The sequence below is a fragment of the Rhea pennata genome, chromosome 18 (assembly GCF_028389875.1).
Source record: "Rhea pennata isolate bPtePen1 chromosome 18, bPtePen1.pri, whole genome shotgun sequence".
In the NCBI taxonomy this organism is placed as follows: domain Eukaryota; kingdom Metazoa; phylum Chordata; class Aves; order Rheiformes; family Rheidae; genus Rhea; species Rhea pennata.
This window is the reverse complement of record NC_084680.1, coordinates 5,629,800-5,649,875: the sequence shown is the minus strand read 5'-3', so window position 1 is coordinate 5,649,875 and position 20,076 is coordinate 5,629,800.

Below are 20,076 nucleotides of genomic sequence, written 5' to 3'. Positions count from 1 at the left end.
GGCACAAATTGAGGATCCTGTCTAAAGGAACTGAACAGTGCAAGAGTTCTGCTTTGCAACTAATTTAACACCAGTTTTTGGGCAAACTCTGACCAGTCCAGCAACTGATTAGCAACAAACCACATGCAGTCAGAGCCCCTTGCTCTAAAAATAATATCCCAGTCAGAGTTTATACTGCAAACCAAACTGCATTTGCATATTTACAGTATGAGGACACAACCCACAACAAGGTGTTACTCTAGGGCAGGACAGCAAGCAAGTCCTAAGAATTTCGCATGTGCAAGCTCTTTGCATAGCAGATTTCATGGTGGCTACAGATAGCTGCAAAATTCCCTTTCTTCTTCCCTTGTCTTCATCAGCTGCTAAGGGCTCAAGAATCCCCATCCAGGGAAGGTCTCTTAATCTCAAATAAGTGGATCTACATGACAAAAGGCAGAAGACAGGCATTACTTGGTCTGTCTGGGGTTAGGATGTAACATTCCTTGCCTTCGGCAAGTAGGACCTCGTTATGCTGCCACAAACCAGAAATCCCTTACTAAACCGACTTCCTGTTCTAGCTTTGGATATTGCATGGAAGAGATTCACATGCCGAATATAGCAAAAGTCTTGACAACGGCCAGAGCTGCTGAAGCATTTCGGCACGCAGGGCTCCTACCCTCACTAGAGCCCGAGCCCTTCTCCCTGCCAGGAGCAATGCTCACACACATTTGCACCTAGTTAGCACCTACCTTTGCTTTCAGCTGTGCTAACAGCACAGCAGAAAATTCACCGGGAACACAGAGATACTCTAGCGGTTATGAGCACCCCAAAATTTTGGGAGAAAGAGGCGGGGAGGAGGGCGGGGTAGAGGGGCTCTTGCAGTGCACTCCGGAGAGGCAGGTTTGCACCATGCGCTGCAGCAATTAAAAGCTTTGAGCCCAACGTGAAAGTTAATGACATTTCAGCGAGGCCCGACTTCCCACGAGCAGAGATTTATACCCGGCCTGGAGGGGTTCAGGCCCCCGCGCGAAACGCGGCGCTGCGCTCCCTCCGCAAGCCCCTCACCTCCGCGTGTTTTCACGCCAAACGCACAAAATCAGGGAGCTGCCGCCATCTAGTGGTCCCGAGACTCCTCTTCCCCCCCCCCCCCCCCCCCAAAAAAAAGCCGTTTGCAGCAGAGCCTTGGGGCACCGTGAGCCAAACTCCGCGCACCTCCTCGCCGCCCGGCGTCGGGGCCGCCCCATCACCCCGAACGGGGCTCGGGGGACCAGCCCCAAAATTGCACTATTAAATAAAGCACATATTATAAAGAAAATTCCCCCGTCGGGAATGCTCACTCTCCTGAAAGTCACCGCGACGGCACTAGGAGCGCAGCCGGGGTGGCGGGGGGGAGACCCCTCACCCACCATCCACCCACCCACCGCCGGGCAGGCAGAGCCCGGGGCCGCATCCCGGCTGCGGGTCCCGTCCCGCCGCACAGGGGGGTCCCGCGCCCACCCCGGGGTGGGGGGAGCGCCCGGCCGTCCCACCACCACCACCACCCGCACGCAGCACTCACCGCTCCGCACCCTCCCCGGGCAGCAGCGAGGCGCCCGGTGGCAGCGGCGCCTCTTAAAGGCGCGAGCCCACCCGCGGGGCTGGGGGACATGGGGGACACGGGGGGCCCAGGGAACACGGCGGGGGGCAGGGAACAATGCGGGGGGGGGGGAGGCAGGGCAGGGTGGTAGCTGCCACCACAGCCCAAAGAGGCTGGATGAAAAGTCCTCTGCTGGGGTGAGGACAGGTTGGCGGGCGCTCTTCTTTCCTCTTGCAGACTAGGCGCAAGGCGCTTTCCCAGCCCATGGCTTGAGAAGGAGAAAGAGGAAAATCTCTGTCCTAATAAAGGCCACAAGAGACGATCGTGCCGCTTCTACGATCGGGGGCGAAGCCCGAAGAGTGGTACCAGAGGAACCAAAATTAAGCTATGTAGTTCACTCCAGGCTGTCTGGTTATCCTAAGCCAAAGGGAGAGTGGAAAAGCAAAACAAGGAGGCAGGTTTGTATGTGGAAACGTGTAGCGAAGTCAGGTTTCATGAGAAAAATGGATGTGATTAAAAATGGATGTACCCTTGGTAGCAGGACTTTGGAGAGAGCTGTGTAGACAAAGTGGGAGGAAAGGCAGTGATAGCATGTATAAAAGTGCAAGAATTATGGCAGCGTAAACGTGTTACTTCTGCTACAAAAGCACTTACACATTATTTCAAATAACATTCCATGTCTGCAGTTTTGTATATAATACATCTACAAGGGCTCTTATACGTGCCCGTGCCTGAAATCTGCACAGCATGAGTGCATTCAAAAAGCTCTCGAGATTATTTTCTTATCCTGAGAACAAGGAAAGGATTCATTCCAGGTATAGCACATTAGCAGCAAGTCACAAAATTCAATAGCTAATATTACTAGGAATCAGAGTATTTTTAACAGGGTTGATGGTAGTAATTTTAGGGCGTCTTCCGAAAAGAGACATAAAAGGAAATGCAAGGATTTAGCCTAAAGTCTCCTCTGCAGCTAGTGGAAAATTACAAGACATCTTCCACCGCGTTGAGGTTAGTGTCCACCACACAGAGCCTTGGACATGTCACAGTATTACCTGGCTTGGGACACCCAGTCAGGCAATCGCCCCTCTTACTGGAACTCGGAGGGGGCACATGCACTGAGATCGGAAAAAATGGGAGAAGATGGAAAATGAATGCATTTGCCAGACCGCAGCAACGATGATCCCTTAAATAATGAGTTCAAGCAACTATCTAGAGGAGGGAAAGAGATCTGCACATCGCGAGATCGGTCGTGCTGGGCTCCTGGGCGATTCACTGGCTCCCTCCTGGAGGCGGCGGTGGCGATTTTGCCGTGGGCACCTAGGCAGCCTTGCGGTGGGATGTGGTTCCTTTGCCGTTCGGGGGCAGCCCCGCTTTTGCAAAGCGCGAGGATGGCTTTGGAGCGGTGCTGTGGCGGGCCGATGAGGCAAGGGGACGTCCGGGTGCGAGGCCTCCGCGTGGCCCGGCGCTGGGAGCCGAAGCGCTCGCGTCGCTCCGGGCGCCAGCGTGCCGCAGCGGCACGCAGCGCGGGCTGAGCCTGGAGCTTGTTTTGTGGGATAAAACCCACGAGCTGGCAGCTTTTTGCCTGGGCTGCCTCTTGCCTCACGCGTCCTGTTAGCAGGTGAGTGATAACAGAAAATATCTACGTATTATTAGCCAGAGAGCGATTTTGTGACAACAGAGACTGAGAACAGCACTGAGAGGGGGATGTGTAATTCCTAATTATTTCGTAAAGGAAAAGCAGCACAGGCTGATGTTTGTAATCAGTGAAGAGCACACAGCCCCTTCATCCGGGGTCGGCTGACTCCTGACCAGCTCACTCACCCCTTTACTCCAGCGGGTCCCAGAGCCGGGCAGCGTCAGCTCTGCTCGCTGACGTGCCGCCAGCCTCGAGGCGGGGACCCGCACATCACCGTCTTGCTTGGGGGACTGGGGTTTTGGAGAACGGATGCAACCTCGCACCTCTGAACCGTGCCGGAGTACTCCTTCTGCCCGGCTCCGCCGGGTGCGCACGCACTGCGTGCCCAAAAGGTTGCTCACACAGCCGTAATTACGATAACGCCAATTTATATGAAATGACTATACTCATCTGTATGCCAGTTATAATCATCATTGCTACGACAGCGTTTGCTGCTGAAGCTTACAGAAAATCTCTGCTGCCGTGGAGCTCTCCCGGGAGGGGTGAGAAATTCTGATTGCACAGTCGAGGCGGCCGCGGTGCTGTTTTATGCATTGTGTCACCTCACTGCCACTCGCATCTCCGCACACAGGGAAAAGCGGGAGAAAAGAATTCGCTAAACTTCAAGCAAAACTTGAAGGCTGTAGAAAGACAAGAGCGATCAAAGCCTTTCCCTGCATCCAGCAGGTAACGCAGGCTGGCCTGTGCCTGGGGACTAGAAGTAGATCTGTGTGTATAAAAGTCACCCTCTGTTTCTCAAGGACAAATTTGTGGTTGTTGTTTGTTTACACGGCACACACCGCCGTGTAGTTCTCACATGTATTAAATCAAGAGCAAAGCAGCAATACTGCAGGCGAGGAATGGTGGTGGTGAAAAATCCTTCTGGCCTTTTGCTCTCGAGGACGAATATGCCATCCCTGGCTCCAAACACAAACATCTAAAGCAGTTGCTGCTGCTGCAGTTGGGAAGAGGGCCCAGAGGGGAGGAGACTGAATTAATTTGAGAGGGCTGAACTGAGTGTCAGACAGTTCAGAGAAAACGGGGCTGTGTAATGCAAAAGAAATACAAGATTTGTAATGGAATGGAGTTATACATTAGGGATGTTATTGCAGATAACCTGCTGTTATCTGCTGTACCTGCTGTTTAAATGCATGTATTTTGAAGAGATGTTGCACTCATCATGTATGGATTTTTGCAATTTCTGGTTCCAACGTGCTTCAGCAAGCAAGAAAAAAAGTTTGCTGGCAAAAATACAACAACCTCCTTGCTTCGTTGATGTCTTCTCCAATAGGAGCTGAAAGCTTTCTGAAGCTTACAAGAGCTTCAGAAGCTTACAACAGCAATGTTTAGCTCCTAATACAACCCAGATCCTATTTTGGAATAATATCCACATTTATAGCTCTTCCACAGAAAGAATAGCCATGATTTCCTCCACTATCATTTAAACTGAACTGGTGTGCGTGAGAGTAAGCTCTCTCGTGTAGGTCTGTCACAACCAGCGAGGCTGGGAAGTGTCCCGTGCCTGCACGCAAGGCACCATTCAGCAGGAGCTGCTCTTACAAGAGTGTAACCAACAAAAAGCTTACTGATATCTGATAGAGCTACAGAAGCAAAACCCGTTTGCCTGCAGGCCGTTCTCCCATGCTGAGAGCTGAGTTACTGGTGAATGTCAAGACATTTCAATTGAAAGGTGGGATCAGAGAACTGCAGTGGTCTGGGAGGGGGGGGGGGCGGCTTTGAGAGCGCTTGTTGTCCAGTCACACTAGTAAAGCTGCACAGACTGAGACTCCACAAAAGTCTGTCCTGACTCCCAATCTGAGAAATAGATATAGTGAGTGAATAAAAGAAGAGGGAAAATGTTCTACTCTGTATTTTATTTTGCTTTGCTTTCAGCTAAAAGCCTAGCCAGCTTGTCTGAGAAATATTACCCTTTTTATTAGAAGAAGGTTTTCTTCTTTCCTACGGACTAGTCCATATTTGAAGATAACAGCACTGAGCAGCGGAGATGCTCCTCTTACTCTGGCAGATAGCTCTCATGGTTTAAGTCCCAGGTTCAAGCCTGGGATGGAGTTTATTGTATTACCATGAAAATTTTATTTTACTCTACGTATTTATTAAGAGATGAGATGACAAGTCTCGGTGTCTCAGTCTAGGAACACTAGGGCAGGTACATTTTTCCCCAAATATGAAATGTGCAGCAGAGAACTGTGTGGCAGACAGATATAGATGAAATAAGTGAGCTCGGTGGCTCTCATCTCATCTCTCAGTGGCTCTGATCTCCAGAGCCCTGGATTCAAACTGTAGTGGGCGATGGCTTTGTGTCTGGCCTTTGTGCAGCACAGGTGGCCTCGGCTGGTCTTTCCCACGGTTGTCCCAACACGGTTCAGCATGACCAGCTGTCTCAGTCAACGGACACCAGAGGCAATGCAACGGAGGTGTGGTGGAGCTGGGGAGATACGTGGCAGAGCTGCACAGGGCCCATGGGGGCTTCAGCGGAGAGGGCACATGCAGCACCTCACCTGCACTGTGCCGATGTGCGGGCGTCACGCAAACGCAGAGGCCGTCGGGTGGATGAGGGGACAGATGGGGAGACGGAGGGAAGAGGGAGGCATACTGGCAGGCCCACCCAGAGGAGGTTTGTACAACACTCGTATGTGTTAGATTATCCCTTATTTTCAGGAGCCCAGCAAGATACACAGACACAGAGGGAGGAAACCATCACTGCAGCCTTTCTGAAGATGGGCTAGTATGCTGCACTATGCAACACGCTTTCCTTCTTCACCTATATTTTTCTCCTTCTGACCCTAAAATGTCAGTAGACAGACTGGCACTTGTGTATCTGCTTTCGCTTGCGGGCTGGAGCGCCCTCTTTGTAAAATGCCAGTTCTGCAGAAGACAGTACTCCGCATCGTCCGGAAGGTGGCAAGCTTTCGATTCGTATTGCTCTGTGCTTCCACTTCCCCCCAAAAGAGAGAAATTAGGATTAGCTGAGTCCTCTTTGTTCATGGGGTGAAAGTTGGTGTACAGGCATGTATGTGTGTGAGACGGAGAACTGCCCGTGACTGATTAGCAGTGTCACTGACAGCAGGAATGCTGTTCTGCCACCGACAGCCGTGGATAACAGGCGATTCGGCTTGTCATCCTCCAGGGCAAGACACTGGGAGACGATACTCAGAGAAAGATCTAGGCGGCAACATTTTTCCCAAGCTTTCTGGATATGCCAATTTTAGCATGGTATTCTGCAATAAGCGCTAATTCAAATCTGTCCCTGCAAAAATCAAGCTAAAACCAAGAAGGTTTTGAGAAAATCACGTTCTCCCTCTGCAAGGTGGCGTAGATGCTTTTACTGCTTCTGTCCCGGTCCAGTTACTGGAAGCAATGCTTAGCCACGCAGACACGTCTTTGCGGGGTGGCGGGGGAAACTGGGCGTGTGTAGCACTGAGGCAGGCGTTCATGCATTGGGCACGTATAGCTGGGGGCTGAACTGAAGCACCCCACCTTGTTTTATGGAAAACCTACTCCAGTCACCCTTCAGACGACACACGGGTTATGAGCTGGAGAGGGCTTTGTTGTTGGCAGCGGCGCTGCTGCCCTGCCAGACCATCTCCCCCGACACAGCCCCTTCTCCTGCTCTTTTCTGCCGAGGCCGTGACTTGTCCCATTCAGACACTGACCCCTATAATGTGCTTGTTTGTCACAGAGCCTGTGAGATTCTGTTTCTGTTTCAAACTTTTGAACATTGTGAGGTGACTAAAACACTCCCTAGCCATCAAGAAACTTTCAGAGCTTTCTCAAGTTTTCCTGACACTGTAATCCTGAAGGCAAAGGAGATTAAACTAACTCATTTTTTTTTCCAGACAAACATAATTTTGGAATATGTGAAGCCCCCCCCCCCAAAAAAAAAAAATCAGCCCCTCAGCTATCCATGTGACAGTAAGCACACAGAGTCTACAGTTACTATTTCAATCAGGTGTTAAACATTGATGCAGGATCAGCTTACCAAGAAGCCCTGGTACTTGCTCTGTTACTCTTTCCTAGTGAAGTTAACAAAATTAAGAGTTAACAAAAATAAGAGAAGCATGACAGCATGCCTCCTCCAGCTTGGCTGGCACTGCCGCAGGATGAATTTCCTCTTAGCTCCCAGAGTGAGAAGGAGTGGTGATGTTCCCGAGGTTTTTTTATGGATTCAACAATTTTTTGGGGGCCACTGACAAGAAACACATGCTAGTACAGCTCAGGTTACCTCACACATCCTCGAAAATCACTATGCCAAGAACCACCTTTACATGTCCTGCTTCCTACATCATCCAAATTGAGGAATAAAATCCTATCTCCCTCTTTCTTCCTCCTCTTCCTAATCAGGCTGGAAACCCACTGAGGGCTACTAATGGTATCACCAAATACAGAAGTAGAGCTGGAGACAGAGATATTACAGCTTTAATGGGCACTTGGGGAGTGCATAATTGCATGATAATACATGCTTAGTAAAAGCTACTTCCCAGCCTGTTTCTTATTCCCTTTGCAGAGCCCTTCCTGCAGTCACAGCATTTGTTTTCCCCAGGTCTTCATCCCTGCCTCAGATCTCTAAGAATTTTTGAACTCTTCCCCTTGCCCTATTAAATCTCTCCCAGCTGGAAAATGCATTTAAAGACATTTTGTGAAAGATAAACAGGGCAGTCTGAAAGAAACAGCTAACAGGTAGGGAGCTACCCTTCACATTGCTGAAAAACAACCCCTTGAAACCAGCATGGGATGTGCTTGCAGTGTGGGGCAACTTCCACTCGTGCTGCTTCCAGTGACCCTGTTCTGAGAGCACTATTGCTCATGGTAGCATTAAATGGCTTCTATTAATTATTTCAAACAGAGCAATAACAGAGAACATCTCCTCCTCTTCCAAGGCTCTCCTCATTGGAGAAATCTCTCCTACTTTTCAGGGCATGTGTAAGACACTTGGGAGTAGGCTCTGGCACCACTCCAGCAGCTCACAGACTCCTGCCTGTGCCTGGAGGGCCTCAAACTCCTGCATCTTTACTCCTGCAGGGAAGAGTGAGCCACAGAGAAAGCCATTATCCAAGTGGTGCCCTCAGTCTACCATGGATGCTCTTCTACCATTTGCTACTAGGAGCAGAAGGTGGAAAGTAGTGTCTCATCTCCCATGGGAATCCCTTAATTGACAGTCACTGCCTTGTCCTCTATTCTCCTATCTAGTCTATACATCATAGAGCTAGCCTAGACTGGTGGGACTGAGAGATGGCACCTAAATACTGTACAACCTAGTGGACAGGGTGGTCCGGTGAGAGCTATGAGATGAGCCCATCTTTGATACAGGAGGGACACAAATCCAGACCCCCCTCAGCCTGCTTGCATTCGCTTGTCACTGGAGTGTTGGAAAAGGGCCGAAGCACCTTGACTCCAACCATCCCAGCATTCCTCCAGCCAAAACTCCTCTGCGAATCCAACATGAATTAACAAGTAGCTTGGAGGATAACCAAAACATGTTTTTTTGGCAAAATTACCATTTGCCAATTAGAAAATGAAATAATCTATGCCGCCTTGATATGTAGTCTCAGACTTTCTGAGGATCATCCTGGGGGCCTAGGTAATAAAGTAAAGACAGAAAATAGACTCAGGCAGGTCTACTTTAAACTAGAGGCTGGATTGGTATCCCCGCTGGGGTATAAAAGATGTCATTACAGGCTACTTCTGTGTATTCACACACCCTCATCTTTGCTCTGCCCCACTTCCCTGCAGTTTCAAACCTGGATCAGAGCCTTCTGATTTCAATATTTAAGCATTTGCCTTAACATCAGCAAAACAGGCAGGAACTCATATTTCTAGTTTTGGAGAGACTTTAATAAATAATAGTTTCCCTTGAGGTATGAAATCAATTGCAGGAGTTATTCCATATTGACTTTATTCCCCTAAGTGCTTTATGCACTTAGATCTTTTTGAAGGGAATTGCCCTCTGAACTATAGTAAAGTGGCAAAGTAGTCAATAAAAGGACACAGATTTCAGGTCAGCCAAGATGATTTGAGCCATCCAATCTGAAATCTATTGAAAAAGTCTTGGAGTTGGTCTCTTAAATCTTGCAAAAAGGAGTAGCTTCCCTCAGGCCAGTGGAACAGATTTGGCCTAGAAGGAGCTTTGAGAGTAAATTTTTTTTTCTTTTTTTAATTTTTAAAAAAGTAGAGCAGTATTTCAAACACTGACTTGAATCTGAAGAAAGGTAGGGCTGATTCACAGTGCACCTGGAGCACTTTTGAGAGTTTATTTGTCATTTTGGCATCTCAGTAGTTTCAAAACAGATTTCAGATGAATGTTAACACTATCAGTGAAATTTTACAAATGGGAATGGCTGGAGTCTGACTATTCAACCTTAGATTAAACTTCTGTAGAAAAATCTGTTCTTCCATGTAACTCAATTAAAACACAAAATCTATCCTTTTGCCTTGGGGTTCATAGGTAAAACATGGCCTAATAGATGGGATTCATCTCACAAAAAACAGGCACAAAGCACAAAAAGTGCTGAATGGACCTTTTCCCTGCGACTGCCTGAGAATTTAGGATGGGATCTGAAAGAGCAGGGAGCAGAGACCCTGGCCTGGTAACACCTGAGAGCATCTGCACCTCCGTCTGTCATTTGGGCTGCCTCTCAGCCCAGGGGAAATGAACTTGGAGCCTTTTCCTAATAGATGCACAATTAGTCCAAGCATCAGCATCAATTACTAACAGACTCATCAAGGACATCAGCAAATGTGATTGCCCTTAGAATTAATTGTCCTCCCTGAGAAAGCAGCCCAGCCAGACTATCTGAGCGAAGCCAACAGTGCCTATTTATAGAGAATGAAGAATTTCCACAGACCTGGCAAGGGAACTTGGAATCTGTGGCTGTGATGGGGTAGCTAATGGTTACCCTGGGTATGGGAAAGCCCAGGTTCATGTTCTTCCTCTGCCTGGACATTTGTCCAGACACAGGGCACTGGCCAATTCTCCAGGACCTCCAAATAACTCACAGCCCAGTTAGAGCGGTAGCTCAGACCAGCCTGAGAGTAATTGGAAATCCTGGACCAACACCCCAGTGCCTGTTGAGATCAACCATGGTGTTTGTGCAGCAGGAGGCCCATGCTCTGTGCTCAGCGTACTCACTGCAGATGTGCTATTCAGACCAAACATGCTGAGTCTGGAGATCCCAGTGAGGTTTGCTGGCCCTCATCACCTCGTTCCTTTGGTTATGGATATCCAGGGTGCAGACATCATCTCGTTACTGTATGTCAGCCAAGCGGCACGTGGGAACTCCCCTGTTCAAAGAACAAGAGGATTTAGTTACAATATCAAGGACAGCTTGCCACAAGCAGGGATTGCTCTCAACTGCTGTTACTGTATGTTGCTTGGCCCAGATCTATAGCGGTGTAGAGACTGAGAGGCCAAGTCCTGATAACCTCTGTCATTGCTTGGAAATGAAGGAAAGGCCCTGACTCTCCGGGGGCCTGTGAATTTCTGACAGGAGTGAACTATAAACTTGGAATTTTGTGCAAAATGGGATCAGATCGACTTCAGCTGAAGTGCATCTATTTACTAGTCTAAAAATTGCATTCTGTAACTGAAATTAATTTCTGAAGCTCACCAGACTTTATAGACTAAAAACAATGACTTCATGGTTAAAGCGTCATTTGATTTCTGCATGAAATATTACAGGATGCCATTTTTGTAATTTCCTCCTCCCTTGATCATGATAACACAGTCCCCTAGGCACTGGAAAACCAGAGAACATGTGCCGAGTGGAGGAGATGGAAAAGTGAGAGTTGCCAGTAATCCAAAACACAGTTAAGGAAACAGCGTTTGAGTGATTGTTGTGTGATAGGGAACATTCAGTCTTTTTCTTCATCAGTCATGCAGAGTGGGGAAGAGATAATATTTTTTGAAACACTTGGAAGCAATTCTTAGAACTGCTTTGAACCAGATTCCAAAAAGGGCTTTGCTCGCATAGTAAATCTCTCCCTTTCTAAAGTTTTAAATATAATAGCAATAATAACGAAAGGGAATTTACCTCCACCTAGCCTTGACATTTCAAAAATGGTAAAGACAGAGAGCAGAAAGCGTGGCAATGTGTCTGTGTTTAGGTTTAACCCTTTCCTGCCAACAGGAAAGCCTACCAATGGATACTGCACTCCTGCCCTGATTGGCTTTGAGACCGGTAGTGGTGGCAACCTATTCGTTTGTGATGAGGCTACTCATATTAGGGGAAGAGAGAAGAGCTAAAGTAAAAGCCAAGTGACATGATAGTGTAAGACTTTCGGTCAGATATTTTCTTTCAACTGAGGTAATATCCTCAAGGAAGTTATAGTTAGTTAACAAGAAACAAAGTTCTTGTCTATATGGAAATGTTCTAATACTTCTAATACCCTTCTTGAAAGAAAAGGAGCAGTCACTGCACTTCAGAGTACAGTTTTATGCACAGGCATTTTCAAATAGCTAACTAACTGGAATTAGGTTTGAGGTTGACATAGCATTTCTACATAATTATTTATTTTGACCTAGGACATGAAAGAACAGTCATCTGCAGGCATTTCAGGGGGCTGTGAGTGTACCATGGTGAATTCTTATCTGTCACAGACCAATCTTCTCACTGCAGTAACACAGTCTTCCTCTTGCTGAAAGTTGCACCGCAGGAAATGCAGCTAATCTGCAATCCACTGATCTATACTTTTGCATGACAACAAAGAATCACAAGGCAGGTTCTGTCTTTATAATACCAAAGAAGGATCTCTGTTGTATAGAAAAAGTAAGATATCCTTCTAACTAATGGCCAAGATTTCCAAAATCACCTGAGTATTCTAACTATCCAAATAATGGCAGTTAAATGTCCCAGTGTTCTGAGAGATTCTCTAAAAAGGGAGATACTCCCAAACAAGACTTACTGTTTAACAGCTTGAATATTCTGTGTAGTGGATGTTTCCTGATTTATTCTGGTGTCTTTGAAAAGAAACTAAGTGTTTCTGGAGACCAGTGGAACCAAACAAGTGAGACCTGTGTGGATTGCCACAGCTGATAATCACGGGGGAGAAGGGCAGAGGAGGCAGGAGGTAGACATTTGTGCTAAAAGCCAAGAGGCAACTGTCATTTGAGTCCCTGAAGGGACCTGTTCGGAGGGGGGTTCCTGATCTTGCAAGTTGATTCTGGATAATTCCAATGAAAATCTTCAGCTCACCTAATGTTCTGGTATTTTCATCAAATTTATCCAATCTTAAAAAATCTCCTGGTCACTATAAGATTTCAGGTGCATTCAAACTACAGTCTTAAAAAAAGTCCCTGCAAATGCAACACCAGGTTGGTCCAGTTTCAAAAGGTGTCCGTTGTCCTATTGAGTTCGGTTTCCCATATGAGACATACCTAGGACACTAGGCTTCTTTTTGCAGCAGCTTCCCACTTTCCTGTTGCCCAGTGGCCTGGGTTTCTGGTGGGAGAAAGGGCTTTAAAAAAAAGAGATGACCATCCTGGGGAATAGCAGCTGGTAGATTGGGAGATAACGTGTTTGACTATGCTCACGTGAATGAGAAGATAGATATCCTGAAGCATGGACAGTGCTCAAGCTTTATCTTTGAGAAAGCTCCAAGTTTTAGCCAAAGTGCTAGTAAACAGTATGGAGAGAAGGCATGTGTGGACTTAAGAGCAGGCTCAGATTCAAATTTAGGTGTCAGTATAAATTTACTCTCTGTATTTTCATTCTGACTAGTGTGTTCTTCTGTATTATTTCTTACTATGCAAGTAAGCAAGTACCTCTGTGTAATGTCACGTGTTCAAAGTGGCCTATATTAATCAGCAGTATGAGGAACTTGCTGGAGATCAGCACAGAGCCAAGGGAGAGCCTATTCTTACATTATTAATAAATACTTTCCAATTAATCTGCATCTGCACATGCAGCGATTCAGGCCTGGACAACTTTGGGGAGATCAGAGGGCGAATTACACACCTCTTCCATGTTTGCTCTCTCATTTCTCTTTCAGTCCTAAGAATGTGGCGGCTCGCTTCCTCCTTAAAGCAGACCTACTCCTGCTCCTGCAGACGGCAGTACAACTTCTGCAACTGACTTTAATGGAGTGGGAAAAATAAGCCATTAGGCCTTCAAATAGTTCTTCAGTTTTGTGACTGAAAAAGCTCTGGTGGGTTCTGAAAGGTTTCTGGAATCACGACCAAATTTACATCAACTACAGAAGCAAGAAGAGATTCCTGAGTATCTGAACTAGGTCTTGGTTCTTCCCTTCCGTATGTCTGCCTTGATGCTAAGCCTGGGGGGGGCAGACGATTGCCCATGGGCTCCCAGAATGTACAACAGCTGCCATTAGCTCTTTAAAGCTATTTAGCAGACATAACACTAAGACCAGGGAAGGATGTTTTATTTTATGGCCAAAGGTAGCCAAGATTATTCCAGATATATATAAATTGCTGTCTGTGTGGGGAAAGCATTAACTCTTACTTGGAAAATACACCAAGGAATGGAGATGATTTCATCAACGCATTTTATCTAATGTGTTGTCCACAAAGCTAAATGACCAAAGATGCTATAGTAATAACAGATTCTTGAGTGGAAAAGAAGGCCAAAGAGTGGAATAATAGGCTAGATACCATTTGGAGTGAGAGAGGTCAAAACCAAAACCGAGAGTTCTTCTTTCTGAATGTGAAGAGAAGTTAGGGTTGGATTTGAATACGAAGATCTCCTGTACGATTTTGATTCCTGGTCCCATGAGATGGAATCAGTCACGTGAAAGATTTTGGAAGCTATGGGCACAGTGCTGGTCAGCGGCCTGTCCTATTCTAACCAAGGAAATGTGCTCACAGCATGGAGTGAGTGAAGGCAAAAGAACTGGCATTGCTTTCAGCCCTTTTTAGGGCTGGAAAGACTGCAGTTTAATTTGTGAATGTAGAAAATGATTTTCCTTTCAGTCTGCAATGTCTATCATTAGCAACTTAGATCTATAGAGAGTTTTTAAACTAAGTTATTCTGCATTTATATTTAACCGATGAACTTATGGTGGCAATCTATACTCAGGAATTTAATAAGAAATTACTGAGATGTTATTTTTGATTCTCACCTCCTGCCCACACTATATTTTGCATAAATAAGAGTATCAGAGGGATTTTCTAAATTAACTGTTAATCCAAAAATGCACATTGACAACATCTTACACATATCTTAAAAATATCCTATATGAGTGTTTGATATTCTTAAATTCAACATAAAATAATCTAGCCTTAATTTATACTGTTTTAAGAGCAAGTCTTTAAACTGCACAAATTCCATATCCAAAGACAACAACATAATGCCTACCCCTTACATTACTTTGGTGGTGAGGAATTCTAAAGAAACTAAACCCAAAATAATTTTCTATTTCTACTTTTTAAAACAGTAGCCAAACAGGGTGAGGAGAATTCAAGGGAATAGTTTTACATCCAACAGCACCTCAGAAACAAAGCAGGGCAAAGAACAGGTCACTTCAAACTTCCTCTCAACTATATCATCTCCACACCTTAGTAGCTCATTATACAAGGAGGTATTTGTGTATGTGCTTTAATGAACCATGCTGGAAAGTATAACACTGCCTACTTCGTCTCTGGCTGCACCATCTTTTCTTCTAATGTAGCCACTTCGAAAGCAATTCAGGAACTAATTTAGTGATTTTTAGGTCCAAGTTTTAGAAGGGTAGGTGTAACTGCCAGAGTAAATTGCTACTTTACAGGCAGCTTGGACAGTTTCAGTAAAAGTTACAGAGACCTGGGATTCTGGTGTTGAGGGACTTGGCTTCAGTCCTCTGCTGTGAACATGCTGATTTATAGGAAGAGCCATGCAGGCTTTACAATAAGAGATTGCCTTGGAAGCTGAAATGGAGGATGGCAACTACTAAGTGTAAAGCACTGCTTCCCACAGTAATCTGGGCTTTGCTTGGAGATCTTCCATGAGAAAGTAAAGCCTGGTGAAATCACATCCCAAGCTGTACTGATAAAGAAGAGGGAATCCTTCCACAGCTGGAGGTTGATCTATACATGTAAATATGTGAAGTCACAGCCTCCATTAAAGTCTATCCATCTCAAGTATCCTGGCATGTGATAACTTCTCTCAGCCTGAGTGATTCATAGAAATGACCTTGTTTTCTCTAACATGGGAGAATATGCCAGATTTTAACTTGGCAATTGGCAACATCACAAGTTTAGCCGAGAGATGGAAATAATACACAGAGTAGAAAAAAATGTGGGGGAGGATGTGTGCACGAAACAACTTGGGAGTTTAGGAAAATATCCAGCCTCCCACTGAGTTGCTTTGGGGTAATTAATTAAATGTTTCAGTCTCTCCAACTTCTCCTCCAAGTTCTTCCTCCCCAGAGGCATTAGCTATCATCAAAGAACATTTTTATTTGGCTTATTATGGTTAATAATGATGGATGGTTTATAAAGAGCAGGTTTGGAAACCATCTCACCTCCCACTATTGAAAATTAATCAGAGCACAGCTGGCCAAAACGTAGGTGAAAGGAACACAAAGCTTCTTTGGCCCATTGGTGTCATCTGGCCCGCCAGTATACAATACAACTCGGTACAAACATTAACAGATAGTAAATACGCTTGGAGTCAATGACATGCAGTCATCCATTTCTATTTTACACATCCTATTGGTTTTTGTGAGCTGATAGATCACCTGCTGGTCTGCTTACACCGTAAGACTCCAGTCAGCAGACTACTCAGTCTGAAGCACCACACATCAAGAAAGATTGGAAAATCAACTGGAGAAAGTCCAAAGAAAAGCAAAACGAATGATCAGAGCTCCCGAAAATGTGATCTGTGATGAAAGATGGAAAAGACTTGGTTTATTTAAGGCTAGAGAAGAGAAGGCTAAGGAAAGACATGATAACAGCACTCAAATATGTGGAAGGAAATTGCAAAAAAGAAGAGAATAAACTGTTTACTGTATCCATTGTGATAAGGATAGTAAGTCATAAGTTATAGTGTAGCTAAGGAAATTTTGATTAGACTGTAGGAAATGCAGAGGGATAGTTAAGCCCCTGAAAATTTTGTGTCAGGAAGCCATGTACTTCCCAGGACTGCAGGTTTCTGAGTACAGGTCAGACAGCTATCCGCATATGATACTTCAGGTATAGCTGATCCAGCCTGGGGCATGGAGGATGGCTAATCAACTTCTCAACATAGCTTCCAGACCTTTTCTATAATTCGTGATAAAAATCTCTTATACCACTGTGAAGTAATAGAAGCATAAGTAAGTGGATGACTTGGCAGAAATGCACCCATCAACAAGAGGTAATATGGACAAAACAACCAGATACTAAACTCTGAGGGACAGCAATCCCCATAGTATTGTAAGACGATCATGTTTTGTACCGGAGTCTACAACTTGGCCATCAGATAAGGTCTAAAAAACATGTAAAGGGCTATGGGGAAATTAATGTTCCACTCATTCATTTTGAAAATATTCTCATTAGTAAGTGCCCCAATTATAGCAAGAGGAAAACAGAATGTTCAAATTCCTGGCAGCAAAACACTTCCCTGGTTGCAGATAAATATTGATACTGGCTTTAAGTCAGTTTATATAAAAAAAAAAAAATAAATAAATAAAGGAAAAAAAAACCCCAAACCTGCTCCAGTGGTGCCTGTTGGACTTTGAAGCACCTTTTGAGAAAATGTTTGGTGAGTGCCATTCTGCAGGACACTAAATCAAAACTATCCACTACTAACAGTCTGATGAGAGGAATTCAGGAGAAAGACTGTGAAAGTGGGTTTTCATGCATGTAGCCCATCACAAGGTACAACAATGTGCAAACTCACAAAACAGGAGAGGAGGCATCTTCAGACTAGTTCAACACAGCTACAGTCTGTGAGTGTTTCCATCTTCCAGGACTGAGGCTTGTGCTTTGGTTGGGCAATTGGCGGGGACGGATGGACACATCTCTATGTGGGGCCAAATCCAGAGGAAACTTAAGGGGATCAAATCCAGTGTGGTAAATGCCTTCCCTTAGTTCCTCAGTGAGAGCCCTCCAGATCCAATCATGCTCTGTCACGCAGCATCCATGTCCTAACATGCCATTCCTGGGAGCTTAACAGCATGAAATGGTACAGAGGAGCCTGGAAAGAAATACCAAATAACAACAAGTTACTTCCCTTCACATGTGATTAGGCATCTGGGATTTAGCTTATATGAGTTTGGCTCTCAGACAGTCATTATGTTTAGAGGTATGAAGGTGGGCTGAGCCTGAGTAAATTGGATTTACTTGGTTCTTGATCCTTTTAATCTCCTTCCTCATCCATAACCTATGCTGCATAGGTTCCTTTCCACTGAGGAAAATTAATAATAAGTTCTAATAAAAATAACAGTAGTAATAATAACGTCTACCATATGCTCTGTGCCTTCTCCTCCCAGAGCTACCCAATTTTTCATTCTTCTCTACTGTTGGGTCTTTATTTCACTGAAGTAGTGAAACTTGCTCCATGAACTCTAACTTTCCTGCTCACAACAATCTTTTTAACTGAGATGAGAAGCCAGGAGGTCCCCTGGGCTGAGCCTGGGAGGCAAATGAGCCATACTTCTTCACCGAAAGGTAACAGGCCTCCAAATCTCTGTAGCTGCCAGACTGCAGACACACTGGCTGACCCATGCTGACGTCAAACCTTTCACAGGAGATGGAGACCACCTTCAAAGATACTGCTCCAACAGAGAATTTAAACACGCAGAATTTTAAGCATCAATTGGCTTTAAATCAAGGAAAAGGCAATAAAAGTGCACCTCAGTCAAGGGAACAAAGATACATTCATACTGAGGTGAATATTTACAGCATATTATTTTTTATTAATGGCACTGGCAGAACATTTATCTATCAAGAATATCTAGCTGCTTTCATTTGTAAAAGCAGGAAATAGCTTCAGAGAAAACAGAAATGATTTAAATTATTCACAAAAGGATTGCAAACTGATCCCAAATCCTCAATCAATGATGCCTCATAGAAGTTTTGATTATTCCTTCCTCACCTTCATTCCCTTTCTTTGTTAGGGAAGGTCCAGAGTTCCTGCTGGGGACAGATGTCAGAAGATACTACAGAAAGGCCATTATCCTTTAGGCTCTGTGCACTTCTTATCAGATACCAAGCTCTTATTTGCAAGTCTGCCATGGACTTGCTGTAATATCTTGAATAAGTCAGTTGTCTTTCCTGTGCCTCGGTTTCCCCATTAACTGTATGGAAGTAAAGACACGTATCTGCCTCGGTAAAACGACGTGGATCAGTCTGACACACATCCGAGCAGCTGGAGTCCAGTACTCTCAGGAGGGCAATTAGTGCTGCTACTGGTGCACAGCTCGCCCTGAGAAGTAGCTATTTTACCTAACCTTTCTGCCACCAGTACAAATACTATTTGTCCCAATCTGCTTGAGGACTTTAATACTGAGGACTTTCCATTAATTACCATGAGGAAACAGCTACAGCCCTACTATCTTGGAAAGTCATTATGTGAACAGGAAACTACTTCAGATCTTCTGACTAATCTCCTTAACTGCTTGCTATTTTTTTTTTAATGTCGTAACCGGATGTGTGGAGGAGAAGGAGGAGAAGACACAATTTTGAAAGACGGAACAGGACAGTACACGAGGGAGACATGGGCAGTGAGGAGACAAGGGTTTTGCTTTCCTGCTCTTCTGTAGGACCTTGGGAAAGTCACTCGGCCTCTGTCTCCACTCCCACACTTTAGTTTCATAGTTAATGGACAGTTCATGGTGTGGGCAGCCACAAACCATGCTCAGGAGCTCAGGGAGGTTAAAACGAGGGGAATTGCTAGATTACCCCTTCCAACACTTCGTATATTGCAGGCCATTATGTTTCACCTAATTACACTGAATCAAATAATTTGTGTTTAGCTAAAATCTCTGGCTAAATTCCACAAAGGCATCTGGTCTTTGCGTGAAAAAATTTAGCAACATAGGACTTCTCACAAAAATTTCTTCAGCTTCAGACCTATCTGCTGCGTCTCACTTTGCCTTCCTGTGCTGGATAACAGAGCAGCTCAGCATGGCCCAGTGTTTTCTTCTTCAAGAATGTACCTATTTACACAACATATTTACTTTACCTCTCAATATTTTCATTCACTGATTAAACATATTTAGCCCATCACTGCTCTTGCTTCACGAAGCATTCTTTTTCAGCCCTCACATAATTTTTGTAGTTTTCTTACAAATTTTCATGCTTCTTGCAGCACCAGAACAACAGCCCAGAGCAGAACAGTTATGTAATAGATGTGATGGCCCAAGACATCCTAAGACATAAGCGAGGCAAGGTTTGAGAGATGTCAAATACTTCATTAGATCAAGCGATATAGTTAGAAAAAGTTTTCATGAACATGCCTTTATTTGGTTGTCAAGCCCCAGACCAGAAGGGCTGGAGAGTTCAGAGGAACTGAATCACCTTTCTGGTCCCACTGTTGCTCCCTTTTCCCTTTTTGCACAGCCAACAACTGTACTTAACTGCCTTCGTCTCCCTGGGAGAGGCGCTGAGGGAGACAGCGGCTGGCTTATCTGCTCTGCCCTGAGGTTTCTGTCACTCTCTATTTTCCTCCGTAAATTCCTCCACGTACTGTCTACTTCATGTCCTTGACAGTTATTGTGACCTGGAGCTGCAGCCCTCATCTAATTCAATAATAAAAATTAAAGGATAGGGAAAGACTCTTTGAAGACTGGTTCTGCTCTTCAAAGGGAGAGAGTTTGTCTTGGCAGAGATGTGAGATTTGTGGGAAGCATTTTAAAAAGCGTACTGTTGATTTTTGACAACTGAGTTTTGCCTGAAAGATTATATGAGGCTCTG